General features: G+C 33.9%; 1 non-coding gene across 1 annotated transcript; it reads left to right on the plus strand.

Annotated features, from left to right (window-relative positions):
* The first annotated feature begins 10,705 nt into the window (after positions 1-10,705).
* TRNAV-CAC (transfer RNA valine (anticodon CAC)) lies at positions 10,706-10,778 on the plus strand. Its single transcript has one exon. It is a non-coding gene; the product is annotated as a tRNA-Val (tRNA).
* Positions 10,779-18,514: the final 7,736 nt, after the last annotated feature.

Raw genomic sequence — 18,514 nt, forward strand, 5'->3', positions numbered from 1 at the left:
TTTCCCATACGCATACATATGTATGCATGTTTGTAACCTGTGTCTTTTGAGGTAACAAATTAAAAATATTCAAATTATAAAATGTTGCTTTAATGAATGAAAATTTAAAAGTATGTACCTATTCGAAAATTATAATTCTAATGTTTAACCTCAATTAAAATTCTTCCCAATATAATGAATACAATGAATTCTTTTGTAAATGAATTAACTGGGCGGGATCAGTAGACGCCGGTTAAAGATTCTATTCTTATTTTATTTTTCTTAAAATGTCACCGGTACACCTCCGTTTTTATATTCCTAGCTATTGTTACCTTAACCACAATATCACCTATGAAGCGGTTTGTAATCACTACATCACAAGAATATTTATACCTATTTCCCCTGGCTCGCCCTTCCTCTCTCAGATATGACTTTAATTGATCGTAAATATCAATTCAAGATCAAGTTCACAATGGCTAAAGCGCACTTCGCACGAACACACTTGTTGCTGTTGTCCACCTTAGCGTGATGAGCGAGTCTGGAACTCATCAAAAGGAGTGTCAATCTGTCGGCTGTTGTGTAAACATTTATTGAAATTTATGGGATTTTAATGATCTGCTTTTTTTCGTTCAGTTGATTGTTTGTTTGTTTCAGAGGTCGTATCTCATAATCTATGAGAGAATGTTTACAAATATCTAGCACATTATTATGATGATGACGAAACACCGAACGAAGGCATGATCCTCCTCCTCCAAATGTTCATTTCATTCACATGACAGACAAAAATGTGTGTAAAGATCATTTCATTGTCAATAGGTTAAGGGCGAGGTATCGGCAACCCTCCCTCCTCTTTATTTATTAAATGTGAATAAAGAACACCCGTTATTTTATTGCCGATCGTTAAGTGATTGTTTTTCGATCAATGATTTTTATTATCCCCGAAGAACACTCAAGGCGTGTAGGGAATTGTCACGCATTACATGACATTCAGAATAAAAACAAAACAAAAACTCCTTTTGTATTTGAAGAGCATAAAATTATTTTGTAATTCACAGAATAATAGAAGTATTTTTTTCTGTAAAAAAACAAAAGTGTCCTTTGTTTGCAAAGAAACTGACAAGATTCTCTAGAGTCTAATCTGTCGTCATGATATTCTTCATTATAACCCTTTTTTCTTGTGGTAAGCATTGTTTTTATTGTTCAAGAGAAAGTCTTAGAGAAAATAATTTATTACATCCATTGGCTATATTGAAATGCTAAGGGATTTTTTTGTAGGCAGTGTGGTTTTAAATCTATTTCGTTCTTAACACATACATACATAAGAAATTTCTATGTACCATAAAACTGGGTGGTCTTCTGAAAATGTCTCCATTCCAAAGGAAGTAGATATGCTATTTAAAATCTTATTCTAGAAGACGGAGTTAAGTAAGGAGGGAAAGCAACTGAATATTTGCGAATATTAAAAACAAGCAAACTGTAAACAAACCGTACGTAGGTACATAGTATTTACATATATGCTAAAAACTAAAACATATAAAGAAGCGTTAAGTTCGACCGGGCCGAATTTGTTATATCCTCCACCATGAAATATTCTGAACTCATATGGTATAATTGTTTTTATTCTGTTACGACATTATTAAAGCCCATTATTCGGTCATATATAAATTTAAAAACAAAAAAAAATGAAATCGGGAGTACCCTTTTATGTCTACAATTGTTGATGGAAAAGTTTTAACCACTGAGAACCACAAACACCAAATTGCATCCAATCTTGCCGAAAATGTAGATAAAAACTTAACTAAAACTTGAAATCGGTGGTGATATGGGGTTATTCCAAATTATAGCTACTTCGGTCTGAAAATATAGATAAAATCGTCTGAAAATGTAGCCAAAACGTCAAAGTACCTGAAATTAGGCGTTACCGTTATATGGGGACTATACCCAAACTTCGTCCTATGTCCACAAAAAGGCAAATTATATTTAATTCGGTTTGAAAAAGGAGCTAAAAATGTCTAATAACCTCACATCGGGTGGTAACGTTATATGGGGGCTATACGAAAACAGTAGTGCGATTCTCTAACACATTTTTGGTATATGAGTAAAAGTAAAAAAAAAAATAGTTTCCTTGAAGCCAAGGTTTATAATACGCGAACTATGGTAGTTTATCAGTAACCAAGATCTGTTTACCTTTTCCCAAAAGGAACTAGTTCCTTAATATAGTTCCATAGTTCCGAGAGGGATATAGTTCAATAAATCTTTCTCTTCCGTCGTTCTTTTTATTTCCTTAGTTCCAAATTGTTCCGAGAGTGAAGTAGTTTAACGGATCTTTCTCTTTCTTTTTGTTTTCATCTTATGGAGGATAAATTGGCATACAAATAAATTAATTGTAGCGATTTAACGAGAATATGATTTACGTTTATTTTACAACGTAACCGTATTTGACAGATTGAAAACACTACGCTGACGTTTTACGCCACCTTATAATTTCATCATGCCAGTAATTATGACTATTGTTAGATCAAATTAAGTGTCTTTTAACAAAGCTGAAAAATACGGCTAAAAAACTAAACAACACGCAGAGAAAAAAATATGTTTGATCCAACAATATTCCAAGAGCAAAATATGTATTGTTAACATATTGTTGGATTCCTCATGTAGTATTGTAAGTCCAAAAATAGTTTGTGTCAACTGAACAATATTTCTCTCTTTTCTTCGAAAATTTGTTTCTCTTATCTCGCTATTCGATGCCGTGTTGAAAAAACAATTTTGGTGAGTTGTGGTGTGTTTGTATGACATGCTGCCTTTACCTTTGTTTTTGTGTGTATGTACTTGTGAGACTCTTGTTTTTATTTGTTTCTGTTTTGTTTCATTCTTCTTTCCTTTTCATGTTTGTTATGGTGTTTAATTATTCCTTATGTTGTGGTGGGTTCTTGTGGCTTTTTGTTTGTCTTTGTTGTCAGCCAATGCAGCAAACCATGTATTGTGTTCATCAATGATTGCAATATTATACGCGACATTTATATCCAAGTTATGCGAAAAGTGTATATGAGAAGTATATGCACTCAAATCAAAAATTTCTGGGCTGGTTTTCTGTATTGACAATACTTTTTGTAAACAAAATTAGATTATGATAGTTCCTACAATCGGTATTGTTAACGATTTTAACAATATTGCGGAAATTCGAAAGTTGTTTTTGTTTTCTATGTTTGGAACAAAAGATGGTATTTTTGGATTTGGATTACAATGTTTAAACAAAACAAATACATTTTTGGAACCAAAACATATATTTTTGTTCCAACAAAAGCGAAAAATATTTTTTCTCTGCGTGTACGTGGAAGTTATGACCGCTTAAAAACTCGTTGAAGCTAACAAGTGTTTTACGATCTTATTCGATTCGATTGCTGGTTAAACCATTCAAATAATGGACATCTTCCCAAAGTAAAAGTGGATCTCAAAATGAAGATTACACTTCTAATGTACCACTTTTCAAAATATCCTCTGCATCCACCTTTTATGGATGCTGACACTTTGAATTCGTATTTTAGGCGTTTTATGTATTTTTGATCTGGTTGCGATGCGCATTCACCTATTTCTAAAAACCAAACATAGGATTAAAGTACTCCCGATTACGGATAACTTCGTATGTATAATGACTATGTAGCCTAGAGGAGCATCACAGCAAACCACTACCAAAGGCTAAAATTTAGGGCGATAGTATTTCAAAAAAAAAAAAAAAAGAAAAAAAAAATGTACAGTACTTACAATATCTTCTTGATTGTGCTGGGACCCCGCGATATTTTAGTTTTTTGACGGTTCGGATCATATAAATCATAGCTCGGGAAAATCCATCCACTAGAACGGCGGAAACTGCAAAAATTGAACAATTTACGAAAAATGTTTTTGATCGTTTCATTTTCAGTTAAGAAACCGACACATCACTCGCATTTTTGCGGACGCAGAGGTTTAAAAAGTTTAGCGGTATGGAAGCTGTATCCGATTTATTCAAGTGAGCAAAGGCTATAGTCGGGACGGGGCCGACCATGTGATACCCTACACCACTACCCCTCTGCATAAGCTTTTCGCTGGTAAACATTTCTTTTAGGGAATATAATCCGACTACTACCAAACATAATACCCCCTTTTTCTCTCTGGGACCCCCATAAGCAACCAAAATTTCGTGACCATCCGATCAAAATTGCGACTTGTAACGCAATTGCAAAAAAATGGAAGAATTGGATGTATTACCCACCATGGTGGTATCTCCCTTGTTTGGCCACCTTCGCCAACTACTTTACTCCTTTGAATTACTTCCTTAAAACTTTGAATTTGTCTCCACATACGTTTTTCCCCATTCCGACCCCTAAATATTATCCGACTATCACCAAAATCAATAGGCTTTTTATTCTATGGGGCCACCATCAACCCCAAAATTTCGTGACTATCCGTTGTTGTTTGACCACCTACGACAACCTACTTTACATCGTTGTAAAGATGATATTTTCTACTTTCAGTGCCATGTTTTGCTTTTGATATACCTCTTAATGAAACAAAGATATTGACTTTGAAATACAACGTTGACCTTTTCTCCAAATAGGTTTTGCCCATTCCGACCCTTAATATTATCCGACCATCATCAAACTCAGTAGGCTTTTTCCTATGTGGGTCGCCCATTAACCCCCAAAATTGCGACCCGTAGCGTGATTACAAAAAATCGGAAAAATGGGATGCATTACCGACGATTGCTATAGCTCCGTTATTTGGCCACCTACGCCAACCTACTTTGTATCATTGTAAAGATGGGATTTTCTACTTTCATACCCAGGCTTTGCTTTTGGAAAGTCCACATCCAAATCTGTGATATTCGTCATTATGATTAAAATCGCAAAATTGAAAAGTTGGGTTGTATTTGCGACTGTTGTGATATCTTCGTTGTTTAATCACCTACGACAACCTACTTTAGGTCGTTAGAAAGGTGATATTTTCTACTTTCATTAGCAGGTTTTGCTTTTGAAATACCCATTGTAGATGTACAGATATTCGCTTTGAAAAAAAAAGTTGATATTTTCTCCAAATAAGTTTTTGGCCCATTCCGAGCCTTAAATATTATCCGAGCATCACCAAAATCAATAGGCTTCTTCCCCTCCGGGACCCTCACCAACACCCAAAATTTGGTGACGATCTGATCAAAATTGCCACCTGTAGCGTGATTAGATGGACAGACGGACGGACACACATAGCCAGATCGACTCAGCTCGTCGAAACATTCATTTTGGTATATATATATATATATATATATATATATATATATATATATATATATATATATATATATATATATATATATATGTATGTATGGGTCTATAGACAAAAACAAAGGTAAAGGCAGCATGTCACCACGCACACACCACAACTCACCAAAATTGTTTTTTCAACACGGCATCGAATAGCGAGAGAAGAGAAACAAATTTTCGAAGAAAAGAGAGAAATATTGTTCAGTTGACACAAACTATTTTTGGATTTACAATACTACATGAGGAATCCAACAATATGTTAACAATACATATTTTGCTCTTGGAATATTGTTGGATCAAACATATTTTTTTCTCTGCGTGTACGACCATTATTTCGATGCGTTACAAACCGTTTGTCCAAAACCAACTTATACATAGTGGTGTAGGGTATAATTAATTGTGAATGTACATCCACGGTTCTTGATGGATTTTTTTTAAATAGGTTTAGATCGATGTATTTTTCATGGTTGATAGTGAAATCGGATGCGCATAAAAAGTGTATACACTTTGTGCAAATTATAACCGTTATGCAGTTTTTTGCCCACTAAACTGCAGAAGATGCTACAATTTCGCCTCAGGAACTTGCCCCCACCCCGCTCTCAACTTCCCCCCAACCCTCAAATCACCCCCCGCCCTCAACTTGCCCCCTCACCTTCACCACATAAACTTCCCCCAAAACTACACAAAAAAAAAATTAAAAATATATATCAACTATTTTTCACTCGATTTTACTCTTCGAGTAAACTTTTACTCTATTTCGAGCATTTTTCATTCCCACTCCTATTTTTAAACCATGAGTACTCGCGATTGCTCCCAAATAAAACAAAAGAGTGAAGAGTAAACTTCTTTTAAAACTAGTACTCTTCGAGTACTCCCACTCGCGAGTAGTTTTCACTTTCGCACTGGTATCTGACTAGCTGTTTGCAAAATAGGGTCCAAGTAGTTATTTTATTTTTTGGGTAACTTTTAACGGTGAAAATGTTCTATACAGAATCAGACTTGATGGAGTGTCCTATATGTGTATGTTCATCGGGTGTCTGACAGCGACAAAATGGGGCGATATCACCGGATTTCACCAAAATACTGGTGGATTTATTATTTAGACACTCGAATGTGATCAAAATAAGTTAATAAGTCAAAATAAAGGCATTTCAAGCTAAAAAAATAAAAAATATCTTACTTTTGGCAAGATTGTAAACTTTCTTTTGACTCTTAAAAATGTGGGTTATTTTATCAATATTTATTTATTTCATAATTAATTTAATCTACCACTAAACACTTAAAAAAATTCATTGATATTTTATATTTATTATGTACAGTATAGTCTCGATAATCCGGACACTCCTTAATCCGGACAACGCGGTAATCTGGACACTAGAATTTTTTACATTGTAGACTCGGTAATCCGGACATCACATATTTTATTTTTGTTTCCTATCTTGAGCGTTAGATTCGTATGTATTTCATTGACGTTTTCGTTCGTAACAATAGCAATAGGTGTATAAATAACAAAAAATTAAGTTTTTCAAAGTTTTCAGTCAAAATCTCGAACTAGATATCCACTGTCAATTCAGTTATACAGTCAATATGGAATTAACTATATGAATCTGTCAAATAATTTTCCTATCGTTCAACCATTGATGACTGGCACTGAAACAACTTCTAGTATGCATTTTTTGAAAGTAAATATTAAGACAACAAAAACCCTAGTAGGGTTTTGTCTCGTAAGATTCAGTTCAGATTTTGTGGCTTCATCTAAACCGGGCTAAAACTACAGTTTTTTGCATTTATCAGACCATTATCTCAGAAACGATTATGAACTTGGCCTTGCTGTTTTTGGGAATATTGTAGCCCTAAAATAGTAGAACTTATCTATTGAACAGACCAGATAAGAAAAACTCCACATAGGGCATCAAAATCAAATCAATTCTGGTCAGTATCAGCTAAACTGTTGGGAGTTGAACCAAGTAACCATTTGCAGAAATATTCCAAATAAAGTTATCAGCAATTCTTCAGAACATTCTGAAACTCTAAAATGCTTACTTCATGTTGTTTCGCCGGTATTTTGCATCACATCTTTTACAACACGTATTCCAAACGCAGTTCACACCACATGATTGACATATTTACTAACTGATCGTTGAAAAACGTACTGAAAACAACGTGATAGAGGCGTTTTACAACAATGACATATTCTGAAGAGTTGTGGATTACATTCGTGCGAAATTTTTTCTAAAAGAAAACATTAAGACAAAATTAACGGTATTGGTATTCGTGCGAAATGTATAAAAATTATGGAAATTGTCGATATTTTATAAAATTTTAGCCAATTAATGTAGTTTTTCAAGTTCATTATTTCTTTAAATATTTTATTCTTGCCTTTATCAAAAAATTTGCTTCAGAGGTCAGATGAAGATTCAAATAGGTTTCAGAGATATATCCCAGAATTGCTTTAAAAAGACAATAAACCATGTTTAGATGGGACCATAAAATCCAAGCTGGATCTGACACAACAAAACCCAACTAGGGTTTTTGTCTTTTGGGTCTGTACTATCAAAAAATCCTAAGCTCAAATTGTTTGCACAAGATTACCTTAAAAATGTTGCACAGTGTAAGCAACAGTATTTAAAATCTAGGGTTGATTCCCTGAAAAATCAATGTAGAGTGGTCCCTTCCTCTAAAGGCATTACGAATAGAGTCCTTATATAGTAATTTCAATAAATTTGAAAAAAAGTAGTATGGACCCTTTTATTTTCTTTCTTTGGTATTCAAAATCGCCGGTAACTAAGGATTATATTATTGCATTCTCGTACTTATGCAACCGATAGATTTAAATTACATTTTGTCTTATTCGTAAGCTATAACATTTATATAAAATGAGAGATGAGATGTCCCATGAAAAAGGGAATTCAATTGTATGTATGTACATGGGCTACAAAGTTTATATTCTAAAAAAACTATGCATAAATATACACCAGTTGTAGAGAAGTTTTAGATGAAAAAGTAATCTGCAAAAGTCACCCAAATTATGCTGGAGGAATATTAGACGTAAATTTGGTAGCCAGGGAAGCTGCGCAAACCTCAATATTTGGTTAATATGAATTTGTTTACCTTATTTGTCAGGTTATTATCTAGTAAAAGTCCATTATTAATGACTTAACGTAAAAAATTATATGTTTTTGTTATTACTCGGTAATCCGGACAATTCGATAATCCGGACACCGCCGAAACATGTGGTGTCCGGATTATCGAGATTATACTGTACATATATCCTTATACCGGTGTAATTATGCTATTAAAAAGTTTTTGTGAGGTGTAAACTTTCTTTTGACTCTGACTGTACACTTTATAGGGTCGCAAATGATTATCCCAATGCGTTACAAAAGTAAAACAAACTTAATATGTATGTATGTCCTCCATACTATGATGATTTCGTATAGGCATTAGACGTACTCTGCATCTTTACGAAATACAGTGAGTGTCAAAAATATTCGGTTTTCGATTTCACCAATAATAACACCTCAGTATTTTAGAACCCCATAACCAATATTCAAAAAACCAAATACTTAAAAAAATGTTGGTCCTGTGGCTATTAAAAAATTTATGTAGCATGGATCCATGGCAACCCTATAAGGGGGAATAACTAAGAACACGTTGTTAACCCTGTTTTCTATGCGTCAAAAATATTCGGTTTTTGTAACTTTTGTTAAATATTTTGGCAAAAAACCAGTCAATATCGAACTTTTTCTGCAATATTAGTATAAATTTCAATAATTGCGAACAGAATCTTTGTTCCTGTGTGCAAAAATATTATATTTTATAACAAATTATTACAATTTAGGGCTAAGGAAAATCGCTATCCTAGAAAAGAGTAAAAATGTTTATATTTCATTATAAAAACGGTAGAAATAAAGGGAATTTTTGCTAATTTTTGAATATTTAGTCGAATACATTTGAAATAATGTGCAAAAGTCACGAAAATGTAGAAATAATCGATTTCGAGAAACACATAAGCCAGCCAAACCAAGGCCTGGGAGGGAAGGTAGAGGAATATCCTGAAATATTACGGCTAAACCGCCCTTAATTTTCTTGAAATTGGTCACCGAGCCCTAAATGACTTTCAGAAGATAAAAAATATGCACTTACTTTCCAAAAAAATCGTAAGGATAAAGCCTTTCATGGCCTTGTAACACATCATAAGTCATTGATAAATACATGTCTCCTATAAGCGCCTTCGTACTTTTTGTGTTGGAGTACAGAGAAAGGCCGGAAACTTGGTGGTATACTGATTTTCCTGCTTAGACATTCAAAACTAACTCCATTTCACCAGGTTTCTGATGTACATCAAGTTTTGAAGGTATATCAAGGCGAAATTTGAACTAGATTTTTGGTTATGTAAATAAGCCGATGGTGTGTGATGTGTTACAAGGCCATGAAAGTCTTTATCCTTTCGATTTTTTTGGAATGTAAGTGCATATTTTCTATCTTTTGAAAGTCATTTAGGACTCGGTGACCAATTTCGGGAAAATTAAGGGCGGTTTAGCCGTAATTTTTCAGGAGATTCCTCTACCTTCCCTCCCAGTCCTTGGTGTGGCTGGGTTATGTGTTTCACGAAATCAATTATTTCTATATTTTCGTGACTTTTGCACATTATTTCAAATGTATTCGACTAAATATTCAAAAATAAGCAAAAATTCCCTTTATTCCTGCCGTTTTTATAAAGAAATATGAACAGTTTTCTCTTTTCTAGGAAAGCGTTTTTCCTTAGCCCTAAATTGTAATAATTTGCTATGAAATATGATATTTTTGCACACAGGAACAAAGATTCTGTTCGCAATTATTGAAATTTATACTAATATTGCAGAAAAAGTTCGATATTGACCGGTTTTTTGCCAAAATATTTAACAAAATTTACAAAAACCGAATATTTTTGACGCATAGAAAACAGGGTTAACAACTTCTTCTTTGTTATTCTCGCTTATAGGGTTGCCATGGATTCATGTTACTTACATTTTTTAATTGCCACAGGACCAACATTTTTTTAAGTATTTGGTTTTTTGAATATTGGTTATGGGGTTCGAAAATACTGAGGTGTTATTATTGGTGAAATTGAAAACCGAATATTTTTGACACTCACTGTACTTAATTTTAATTTTTACCAATATCTTTTGAAACAGTCATTTGAACATATTTGAAAACGAAAAAATAATTACGTATGTAATATAACGATGTTAATACGAACAAAAATAAAATATTAAAATTACAAAATCAACATTGATATCATGTTTTGCCTACTGTTCGTCATTGTTGCTATAACTGAGCTTTCTGTCAGAGCAACAAATAGTGTTATTCCTTTTACATACAACGACAAAGCTTTTTTAAAAGCTTTGCTATTAGCAAACAAAACCACTTTTTATCATCGTCCGTTATCGTACGTTTCCGTAGTGTAGTGGTTATCACGTGTGCTTCACACGCACAAGGTCCCCGGTTCGAACCCGGGCGGAAACAACCAAAGTTTTTGTTTCTTTTTTAACGTTTTCCATTTAATTACTGTTCCTAATATTCGACATTTTACCCGATTCTAAAATTTAACAGGCTGTTTCACTATGTCGAACGAAAGAAAAAAAAACTAAACTCGTGTATGATTTGTAAATTTTGTAGTTGTTTTAAAGCAAACACAAAGTCAATGTTGCCATGAAAACCACTTTGGTTTGGTGGTTGTTTTTCGTTCGCAATCATTTTTTTCGACATAGAGAAACCGGCCCTAAACCTTGCTATTCTAAAATAAAGGTCCATGACAATTAATAATTATTTCAAATATAAGAGCTAATAATTTTCAAAGTCGAAAAATGAAGAAGTTTTTAAAATGTTTAAGATAAATTCCTAAATAAAACAACAAACCAAATGTTAATAAATGTATTTTTTGTTAAAATAACAAATGTTTCACACTGGTTTATACTTGGGAAAAAATTTTATTGACAATTTTTTAAAAATTAAGAAAAATAGTAATTGTTACAATTCCACTACCAAATGGGTCGTAAAATTTGTGTAATTGATCGTAGTTTTATACAAGAAAATTTTAAGAAAATCGAAGAGTACAAGCATTGATAAAAATTGGTTTTAAATATTAAATACCGAAAATTACATTTTTTTGTTCAAAATTGTTCTCTATTTTTATACCCTACACCACTATGTGGGGAGGGTATTATAAGTTGGTTTTGCCCAAATAGTTTGTAACGCATCGAAATAATGGTCGTAGGCCCATACTTATATGTATATACCAAAATTATTGTTTCGACGAGCTGAGTCGATCTAGCTATGTGTGTCCGTCCGTCAGTCCGTTCGTCTGTCCGTCTGTCCATCTAAACCTTGTAATCACGCTACAGGTCGCAATTTTGATCGGATCGTCACGAAATTTTGGCTGTTGATGGGGGTCCCGGAGGGGAAGAAGCCTATTGATTTTGGTGATGGTCGGATAATATTTAGGGGTCGGAAAGGGCAAAAAACTTAGGTGGATAAAAAGACAACGTTTTTTTCCAAAGCGAATATCTCAGCTTCTATATAGGGTATACCAAAAGTAAAACCTGACAATGAAAGTAGAAAATATCACCTTTCTAGTGATGTAAAGTTGGTGCTCGTAGGTGATCAAACAACGAAGATGTGAGGCGCTCAGTGCACACTTCGACTAACTCCACTTTTTGAAAATTTTGAGATTTTAGTGTCAAAGCCTTTGATATCGCCATATCTATTTATGATTATAATATCTTTTCTGAATAATAAAGATGAGCACCTTTAAATAACAAGTTTTTATTGACCACTGAATAATATGCAACTTTTTTCAGTGCACACTTCGATTAACTCCACATTCATATGTAGCTCTGCTCGCAACGTGTACATTTTTACATGCAATGTCCTTTCGGCTTTTGTTGAAACCATAGATGGCCTTATTATGACGTATATAACATACATTTTTGACGTATATTATATACGTCGGAAACGTCGTAAACCTAGCCATGAAGAATGAAGCTAACATAAAGCTAACATGAATTAATTACAAATATTGTTTTATAACTGAACTGGCAACATTAATTTTTATGTAAAACCGGTTATATATGTGTAAAAAACTAAGTTTTTCGTTAATAAAAAAATTCAAGACCTAACTTTATTACTTTTTTCAGTGCACACTTCGATTAACTCCACCATTACCACAACATTACTAACGATTGTTTGTTGACTATTGTTTTTGTTTTATTTTATATACCGTTAGATGAAAGCTATACCTGCTATTATGCATTCTACATTATATATTTGAATCCATATAATCAGGGGAATTTTAAAAAACAATATACATTTCATCATTGCTTTTCTCAACTTTTTGTTTTATGGAGTTAGTCGAAGTGTGCTCTGAACGCCTCATGTCACAATACTAGCAAATAAAACCCCAATTTTCATTTTGCGATTTTAATTATATTGACGAATATCACAGCTTTGGTTGAAAACTTTCCAAAAGCAAATCCTGATTATGAAAGTTGAAGATCCCATCTTTACAATGATGCAAACTGGGTCGGCGTAGGTAACCAAATGACGGAGATATCGCAATAGTCGGTAATACACCCCATTTATCAATTTTTTTGGAAATCCCGCAACAGGTCCCAATTTTGATCGAATCGTCACGAAATTTTGAGGGTTAATGGGGGTCTCACAGATGAAGAAGCCTATTGATTTTGGCGATGGTCGGATAATATTTAGGGGTCGGAATGGGCAAAAAACTTATTTGTAGAAAAGTCAACATTTTATTTCAAAGCCAATATCTCTGTTTCTTTAAGAGGTATATCAAAAGCAAAACATGGCAAGGAAAGAAGAAAATATCACCTTTAAAACGATGTAAAGTAGGTTGTCGTAGGTGGTCAAATAGCAGAGATATGGCAATAGTCGATAATGCATCCCATTTTCCGAATTTTTTGTAATCACGCTACAGGTCGCAATTTTGATCGGATCGTCACGAAATTTTTGGGAGTTGATGCGGGTCCCACGGAGGAGAAAGCCTATTTAGTTTGGCGATGGTCGGATAATATTCAGGAGTCGGAATAAGCGAAAAGCTTATGTGGAGAAAAGTCAACGTTTTTTCTTTCAAAAGGAATACCCGTCAATGGAAGAAGAAAAGATCTCGTTTATATTGATGCAAAGTATGTTGGCGTAAGTGAGCAAAACGAGATATTGCAAAATTCAGTAATATATCCAATTTTTCCATTTTTTGTAATCACGCTACAAGTTGGAATTTTGATCGGATAGTGACGACATTTTGGGGATAGTTGGGGGCCCCACAGAGGAAGAAGCCTATTGATTTTGGTAATAGCCGGATAATATTTAGGGGTTGGAATGGGGAAAAACTCATTTCGAGACAAATTCAGTTTTATTCTTTGTGAATATATCGGCTTCTAGTAGGGGTATCAATGGAAGAAGAAAATACGTTGGTGTAAAGCGGGTTGGCGAAGTTGGGCAAACAAGGGAGATACCGCAATAGTCGGTAATGCATCCAATACTTCCTTTTTTTGCAATCAAGCTACAGGTCGTAATTTTGATCGGATGATCATGAAATTTTGGTTGCTTATGGGGGTCCCAGAAAGAAAGAGGCATATTATGTTTGGTGGTAGTCGGATTATATTCCCTAAAAGAAATATTTACCAGTGAAAAGCTTATGCACAGCTTATGCATGGTCGGCCCGGTCCCGACTATAGCCTTTGCTCACTTGTTGTATTATGTAGCTGATAAAAAGCTAATAAAATTCAATACAAGATTTTTTCTGTTTGGACCAATATTAATGAAGTTATGAGTATTTCATTGCATATTGTTTTTAAAGCATTCGACTTTTTCAACTGTTAGCCAAAAACAATCTGAAAATGTACTGAAATGTTTTGCTGGGTGAATATTGTGAAATTACTGGTTTTGGGGTCGCAAACGGCAAAGTGCGATAATGGGTTTATATAAAAATTTTTCGGCTTATACTGTTGCACCGACGTAGCCAGAGGGGGAGAAGCCGCCGCCCCCCTTTTTATTTTAGTTTCATAGGATATTAGCTTATGCTACACATTTCTGAGTAAAATTTTAAACTGTTTTAAATTCGGCAAGAAATATGTAAAGTATTGGATGAAGTATTACAGAGGATAATTTTACTACATCTGTATACTTATTGTCCAAAATAATGAACAATTAGGCTTCTTGGGTAATTCTCTGCATAGATTCCGTCAAGTTTTCAGTTACTGACTTCGCAACAATACGTTTATTTATATTTATTGAACTTTTTGATATATAACGCCCAATACTTTGGCTTACGAACAACATCTAGAAAAACAATTCTTGCGATTTATTGGTTTTGAAAATTGTGATAAGAGCAATTCAACAATGAAAGATAAAATCGTTGTTTAATCTTTGTGGTTTTCAATTTTTGTATATTTTCTCCAACGCGTTTTTGTAATGACTATTTAAATACCATTATTCTTTGATTCGGATTGAAACGACTGCATCTAGCATAGCATTTGGTCACATTAGCGAGTTTTTAAAAAATAATAATAGGAAGAGGTTACATCGCATACACAGAAAACCTTGTACAGCGGTTTCACTACCTCATACCCCTCGCCTATTAACTCGATGTCGCCATGTTGAAATAGCGCTAGTGTGACCTTCGCCATAGAAACCAACAAGTATATTTGCGTAAAACATTTCTTTTTCCATCTTCAGTAAAGGACTTTGCGAAGAGTCACAAAAAAAACTGATGAGAAACCGACAAAATATGGATTTGGATCAATGGTGAGCAAAATAGGAAAAGAGAATATTTAAGGGAGAATTATTATTTAATTTTTCTTGTTGTTTCATTACATATTTCAAAAATTTTAAGCATTAATGTTGTCTAAAATCGTGCTACAAATGAGTTATTAAAGAATAATTACAAAAAATACTTGAACGCCCAAAAGTTGTAGAATTCATTCAATTAAGAGTATTTTACTGCATCCACCAGTGGATGGCCGTGCACACGGTTGATTTGGATTAATGATCACAATTCCTTCCAATACATATTGCGAACACCAGTATTTTCAGTTGGTCACCGTATAATTTAGAGCTGTTGCCCCATTATGAAAAACATAATATCTCTGCAGACAGGACCACAAGGAGTATCTTCGGTAGCAATTTTCAAAGGATCCTCGAAGAGAGCTTAAACGGCACTTAAACAAAAATGTTGAACCTTTGTGAGGGAGTTACCCTAAAGAGCGAATCGATACGGCCCATTTTCGACCTTAAACTATGTTTGGACAAAGTATGTATTACTAAATCCAAAGTTTGGAACAAATCGCTTACTCTGTTTAAAAATATCGAGCGTACAATTTTAACGAAAATGTTTGAACTTTTGTGGGGAAGGTACCGGAAGGAGTGGGCCGATATGCACAATCTTCGAACTTTATCGAAAACTCGCAGAAATATTACGATATGGCTGTAGGCGTTTTTTACAGCTGCCGGGCCATTTTCTGAGGAAGTATGGACTTGCCCCTGAAAAAAACTTGTACTGTCGTAATAGGGGCCCTTGTTTGAACTTTCCATTCATAATTTTGCGTTTTAATTTTACAGATTTTTGTCGGTAACCAAAAAATGCCTTAGAGAGTCCCACTACAGGTCTTACAGCCTGTTTCACTATGTCGAACGAAAATGAAAACGAAAGAAAAACAACTAAACTCGTGTATGATTTTTAAATTTTGCTTTGTTTTTAAAGCAAACACAAAGTCAATATTGCCACGAAAACCAGAGTTTAGGTGTTTTTCGTTCGCAACCATTTTCTTTCGACATAGTGGAACAGGCCCTTAAACTGCACTATTCTGAAAATGTTGGAAATTTTCTGTGGAAGGTTTCCAAAGCAGTGGACCAATATAGTCCATCTTCGAACTTGATTTTAGTTGGGACAAAATATTACGAGGGCTGAATTTTGGATAGAATGGGTTGATCCGTTCGAGAGTTATCGGGCTTTCCAGCCATCCAGAAAGACAGACGGGCATCGCTAACTTGACGCCAAATTGTCTGAAACGGGTTTCGCCCAAACATAAAACCCTAAAACCTTTATTTTGATGAGCCACATTCTGGTCGTATGAAAGTGTGTAAATTCCCTCATTAGCCTAAAGATTGGCCAAAATTGTGTTCATGGATTAGAAGAATTCTTTTCACAACCTAAGAGTATTTGTATACATGTTTAGACCTTGGATTGGGCGCCAGAATTTCATTTTAAAAGAATTCAAGGCTGGTTGCCAGAGTATTGCTTGCTCCTGAAAAAATTAAAGGATCCACGAGGATAAACCAGAATTTATCTCTGTTAAAATAAACACGGTTGGATGCCATAACTTTTCTATAAACAAATTGACGTCTGGTTGCCAGAATATGTACATATATTTAAAAGATACAGTTTGGAATCCAGAATATTAATATAAACAGGACCATGATTGGAAGTCAGAAGTAGCCCATTAACACACCCACGATTGGGCTCTAGAATTGGTCTACTAACAAACCCACGTTTTATCGCTAGAATTTTCATTTTAACAGGATCTCGTGGAAACCATAAAAACACTGACATCGCAGCGTGATAGAGGACCAAAAAAGAAGACACGTGTCTCGGCGGTTTTTTTTTCATCACTTTTATAACCGAATTCTACCTTCAATACAAAAAAAAAAAACCAAAAAAAATATGTGGATGACGCCACGATGTCCCCAAATTCCCACTGCATCATAGATCAATTCTCAACTAATCTCATCTTCTTTTCATAAAGTACTCAAAAAAATTAGAGTGCGAAATTGAAGTCATAATTTTTTTTACTTTTTTGAAGTACGTAACAAAGGGAAGGACCTGACCATTCCAGAGACATCTTTAACACAATTTTGGCCTTGGGGTTATATGACATTACAAAGTGTGGATTTCCTAAGAAATCGTATAGTTATAATATCCAAAGCGCTACAACTGCTTTGGCTATGTTATGTGCAAAGTGCTCGAAAAAAGCGCAAATTGGTTAAGAAGTCTTACGCCATTTCAATAAAAAAATAAAAGCAGTAATAATAGTACTAGTAGTACATAGTTATACAAGTCTACAACAAGGTTTACATCATTGTTAAATAACAAATTTTCGCTAACATAAACTTCCAAAATTTTGGTCCGATGAGTATATGCACTTTGCAACCAATTTTGTTCATATAAATATGGAGAATATTTTTTTTTTGTTTTTAGTGCTTCGTTTAAGGACATTTTGTTTTATTTATTCCGTTTCTAAGAATTTAATTTTTTCAATATTTTTAACCCTAAATGTGTCGGGACACAGAAACAAGTCTTTTCGCAGTATTCACCCATATATCAAAATATAAAGGAAATAAAAAACACTTTCCTCCAACGTATCCGATTTCACTGAGAAATTCCCATATATAATTCCTTCAATGAAAACCACACCCTTGAGAAAGTTGGAAAAGGCCGACGAAACGTCGTACAGTGCGAAATATGGGAACATTAGAGGAACTTTACTAAAATTTCGAAGTACAAATAATAAATACCATAAATACCTCATAACCTGAAATGAACTTTTAAGTTAAACATTTTATTTATTAAATTTTTATCTTTATCAATAATAGTACACCGTTTTGGTTAAGTTAACATAGCGATGCAAACAAATGGTAATCCAGTAGGCCATGACTTTTTGCTGTTGTTGTATTTCTTGACAATATTGTAATCTTTCGCGAATATTATTTGACTTTTCTGTTATTCTTCCAAAAACTGATTTTTTTTAAAATTAGTGAATAAATTTTGTATATAATCCATGCATGATCAGCTGAAACCCGCCTACGCCGTCCTCTTAAAATTTACATCAAATAAAAGGTAGAAAAATTTAAATATTAGCTGCGAGTATTTGCGACTCTTCGTAATATGCAATATTTTTCAGTATGACATCGGAAATCTTAAATGGGAGAATTTTTCAAAAGTGGAGAAAAGAACCGAAATTAGAAGTTATTGTTGGTTTTGTTTTAGACAAATGTGCTCATCAATTTAAACAAATGATGATATTTGCAGTTTAAGGACTACTCTTGCCAATTTCGTTTATACTATAAAGAAAAAATGAAAGAAATCAAGACGAAATTTGCCCCTTTTGCAATAAAAATGCTAGATGGTTTGAATGTAATGTACAATTCCAAGAGCAGTAAATGGCGCATTTCTTAGTAGAACAAGT

The sequence above is a fragment of the Musca autumnalis genome, unplaced genomic scaffold (genome assembly GCF_047663935.1).
Source record: "Musca autumnalis isolate F117 unplaced genomic scaffold, ASM4766393v1 scaffold_1, whole genome shotgun sequence".
NCBI lineage: Eukaryota > Metazoa > Arthropoda > Insecta > Diptera > Muscidae > Musca > Musca autumnalis.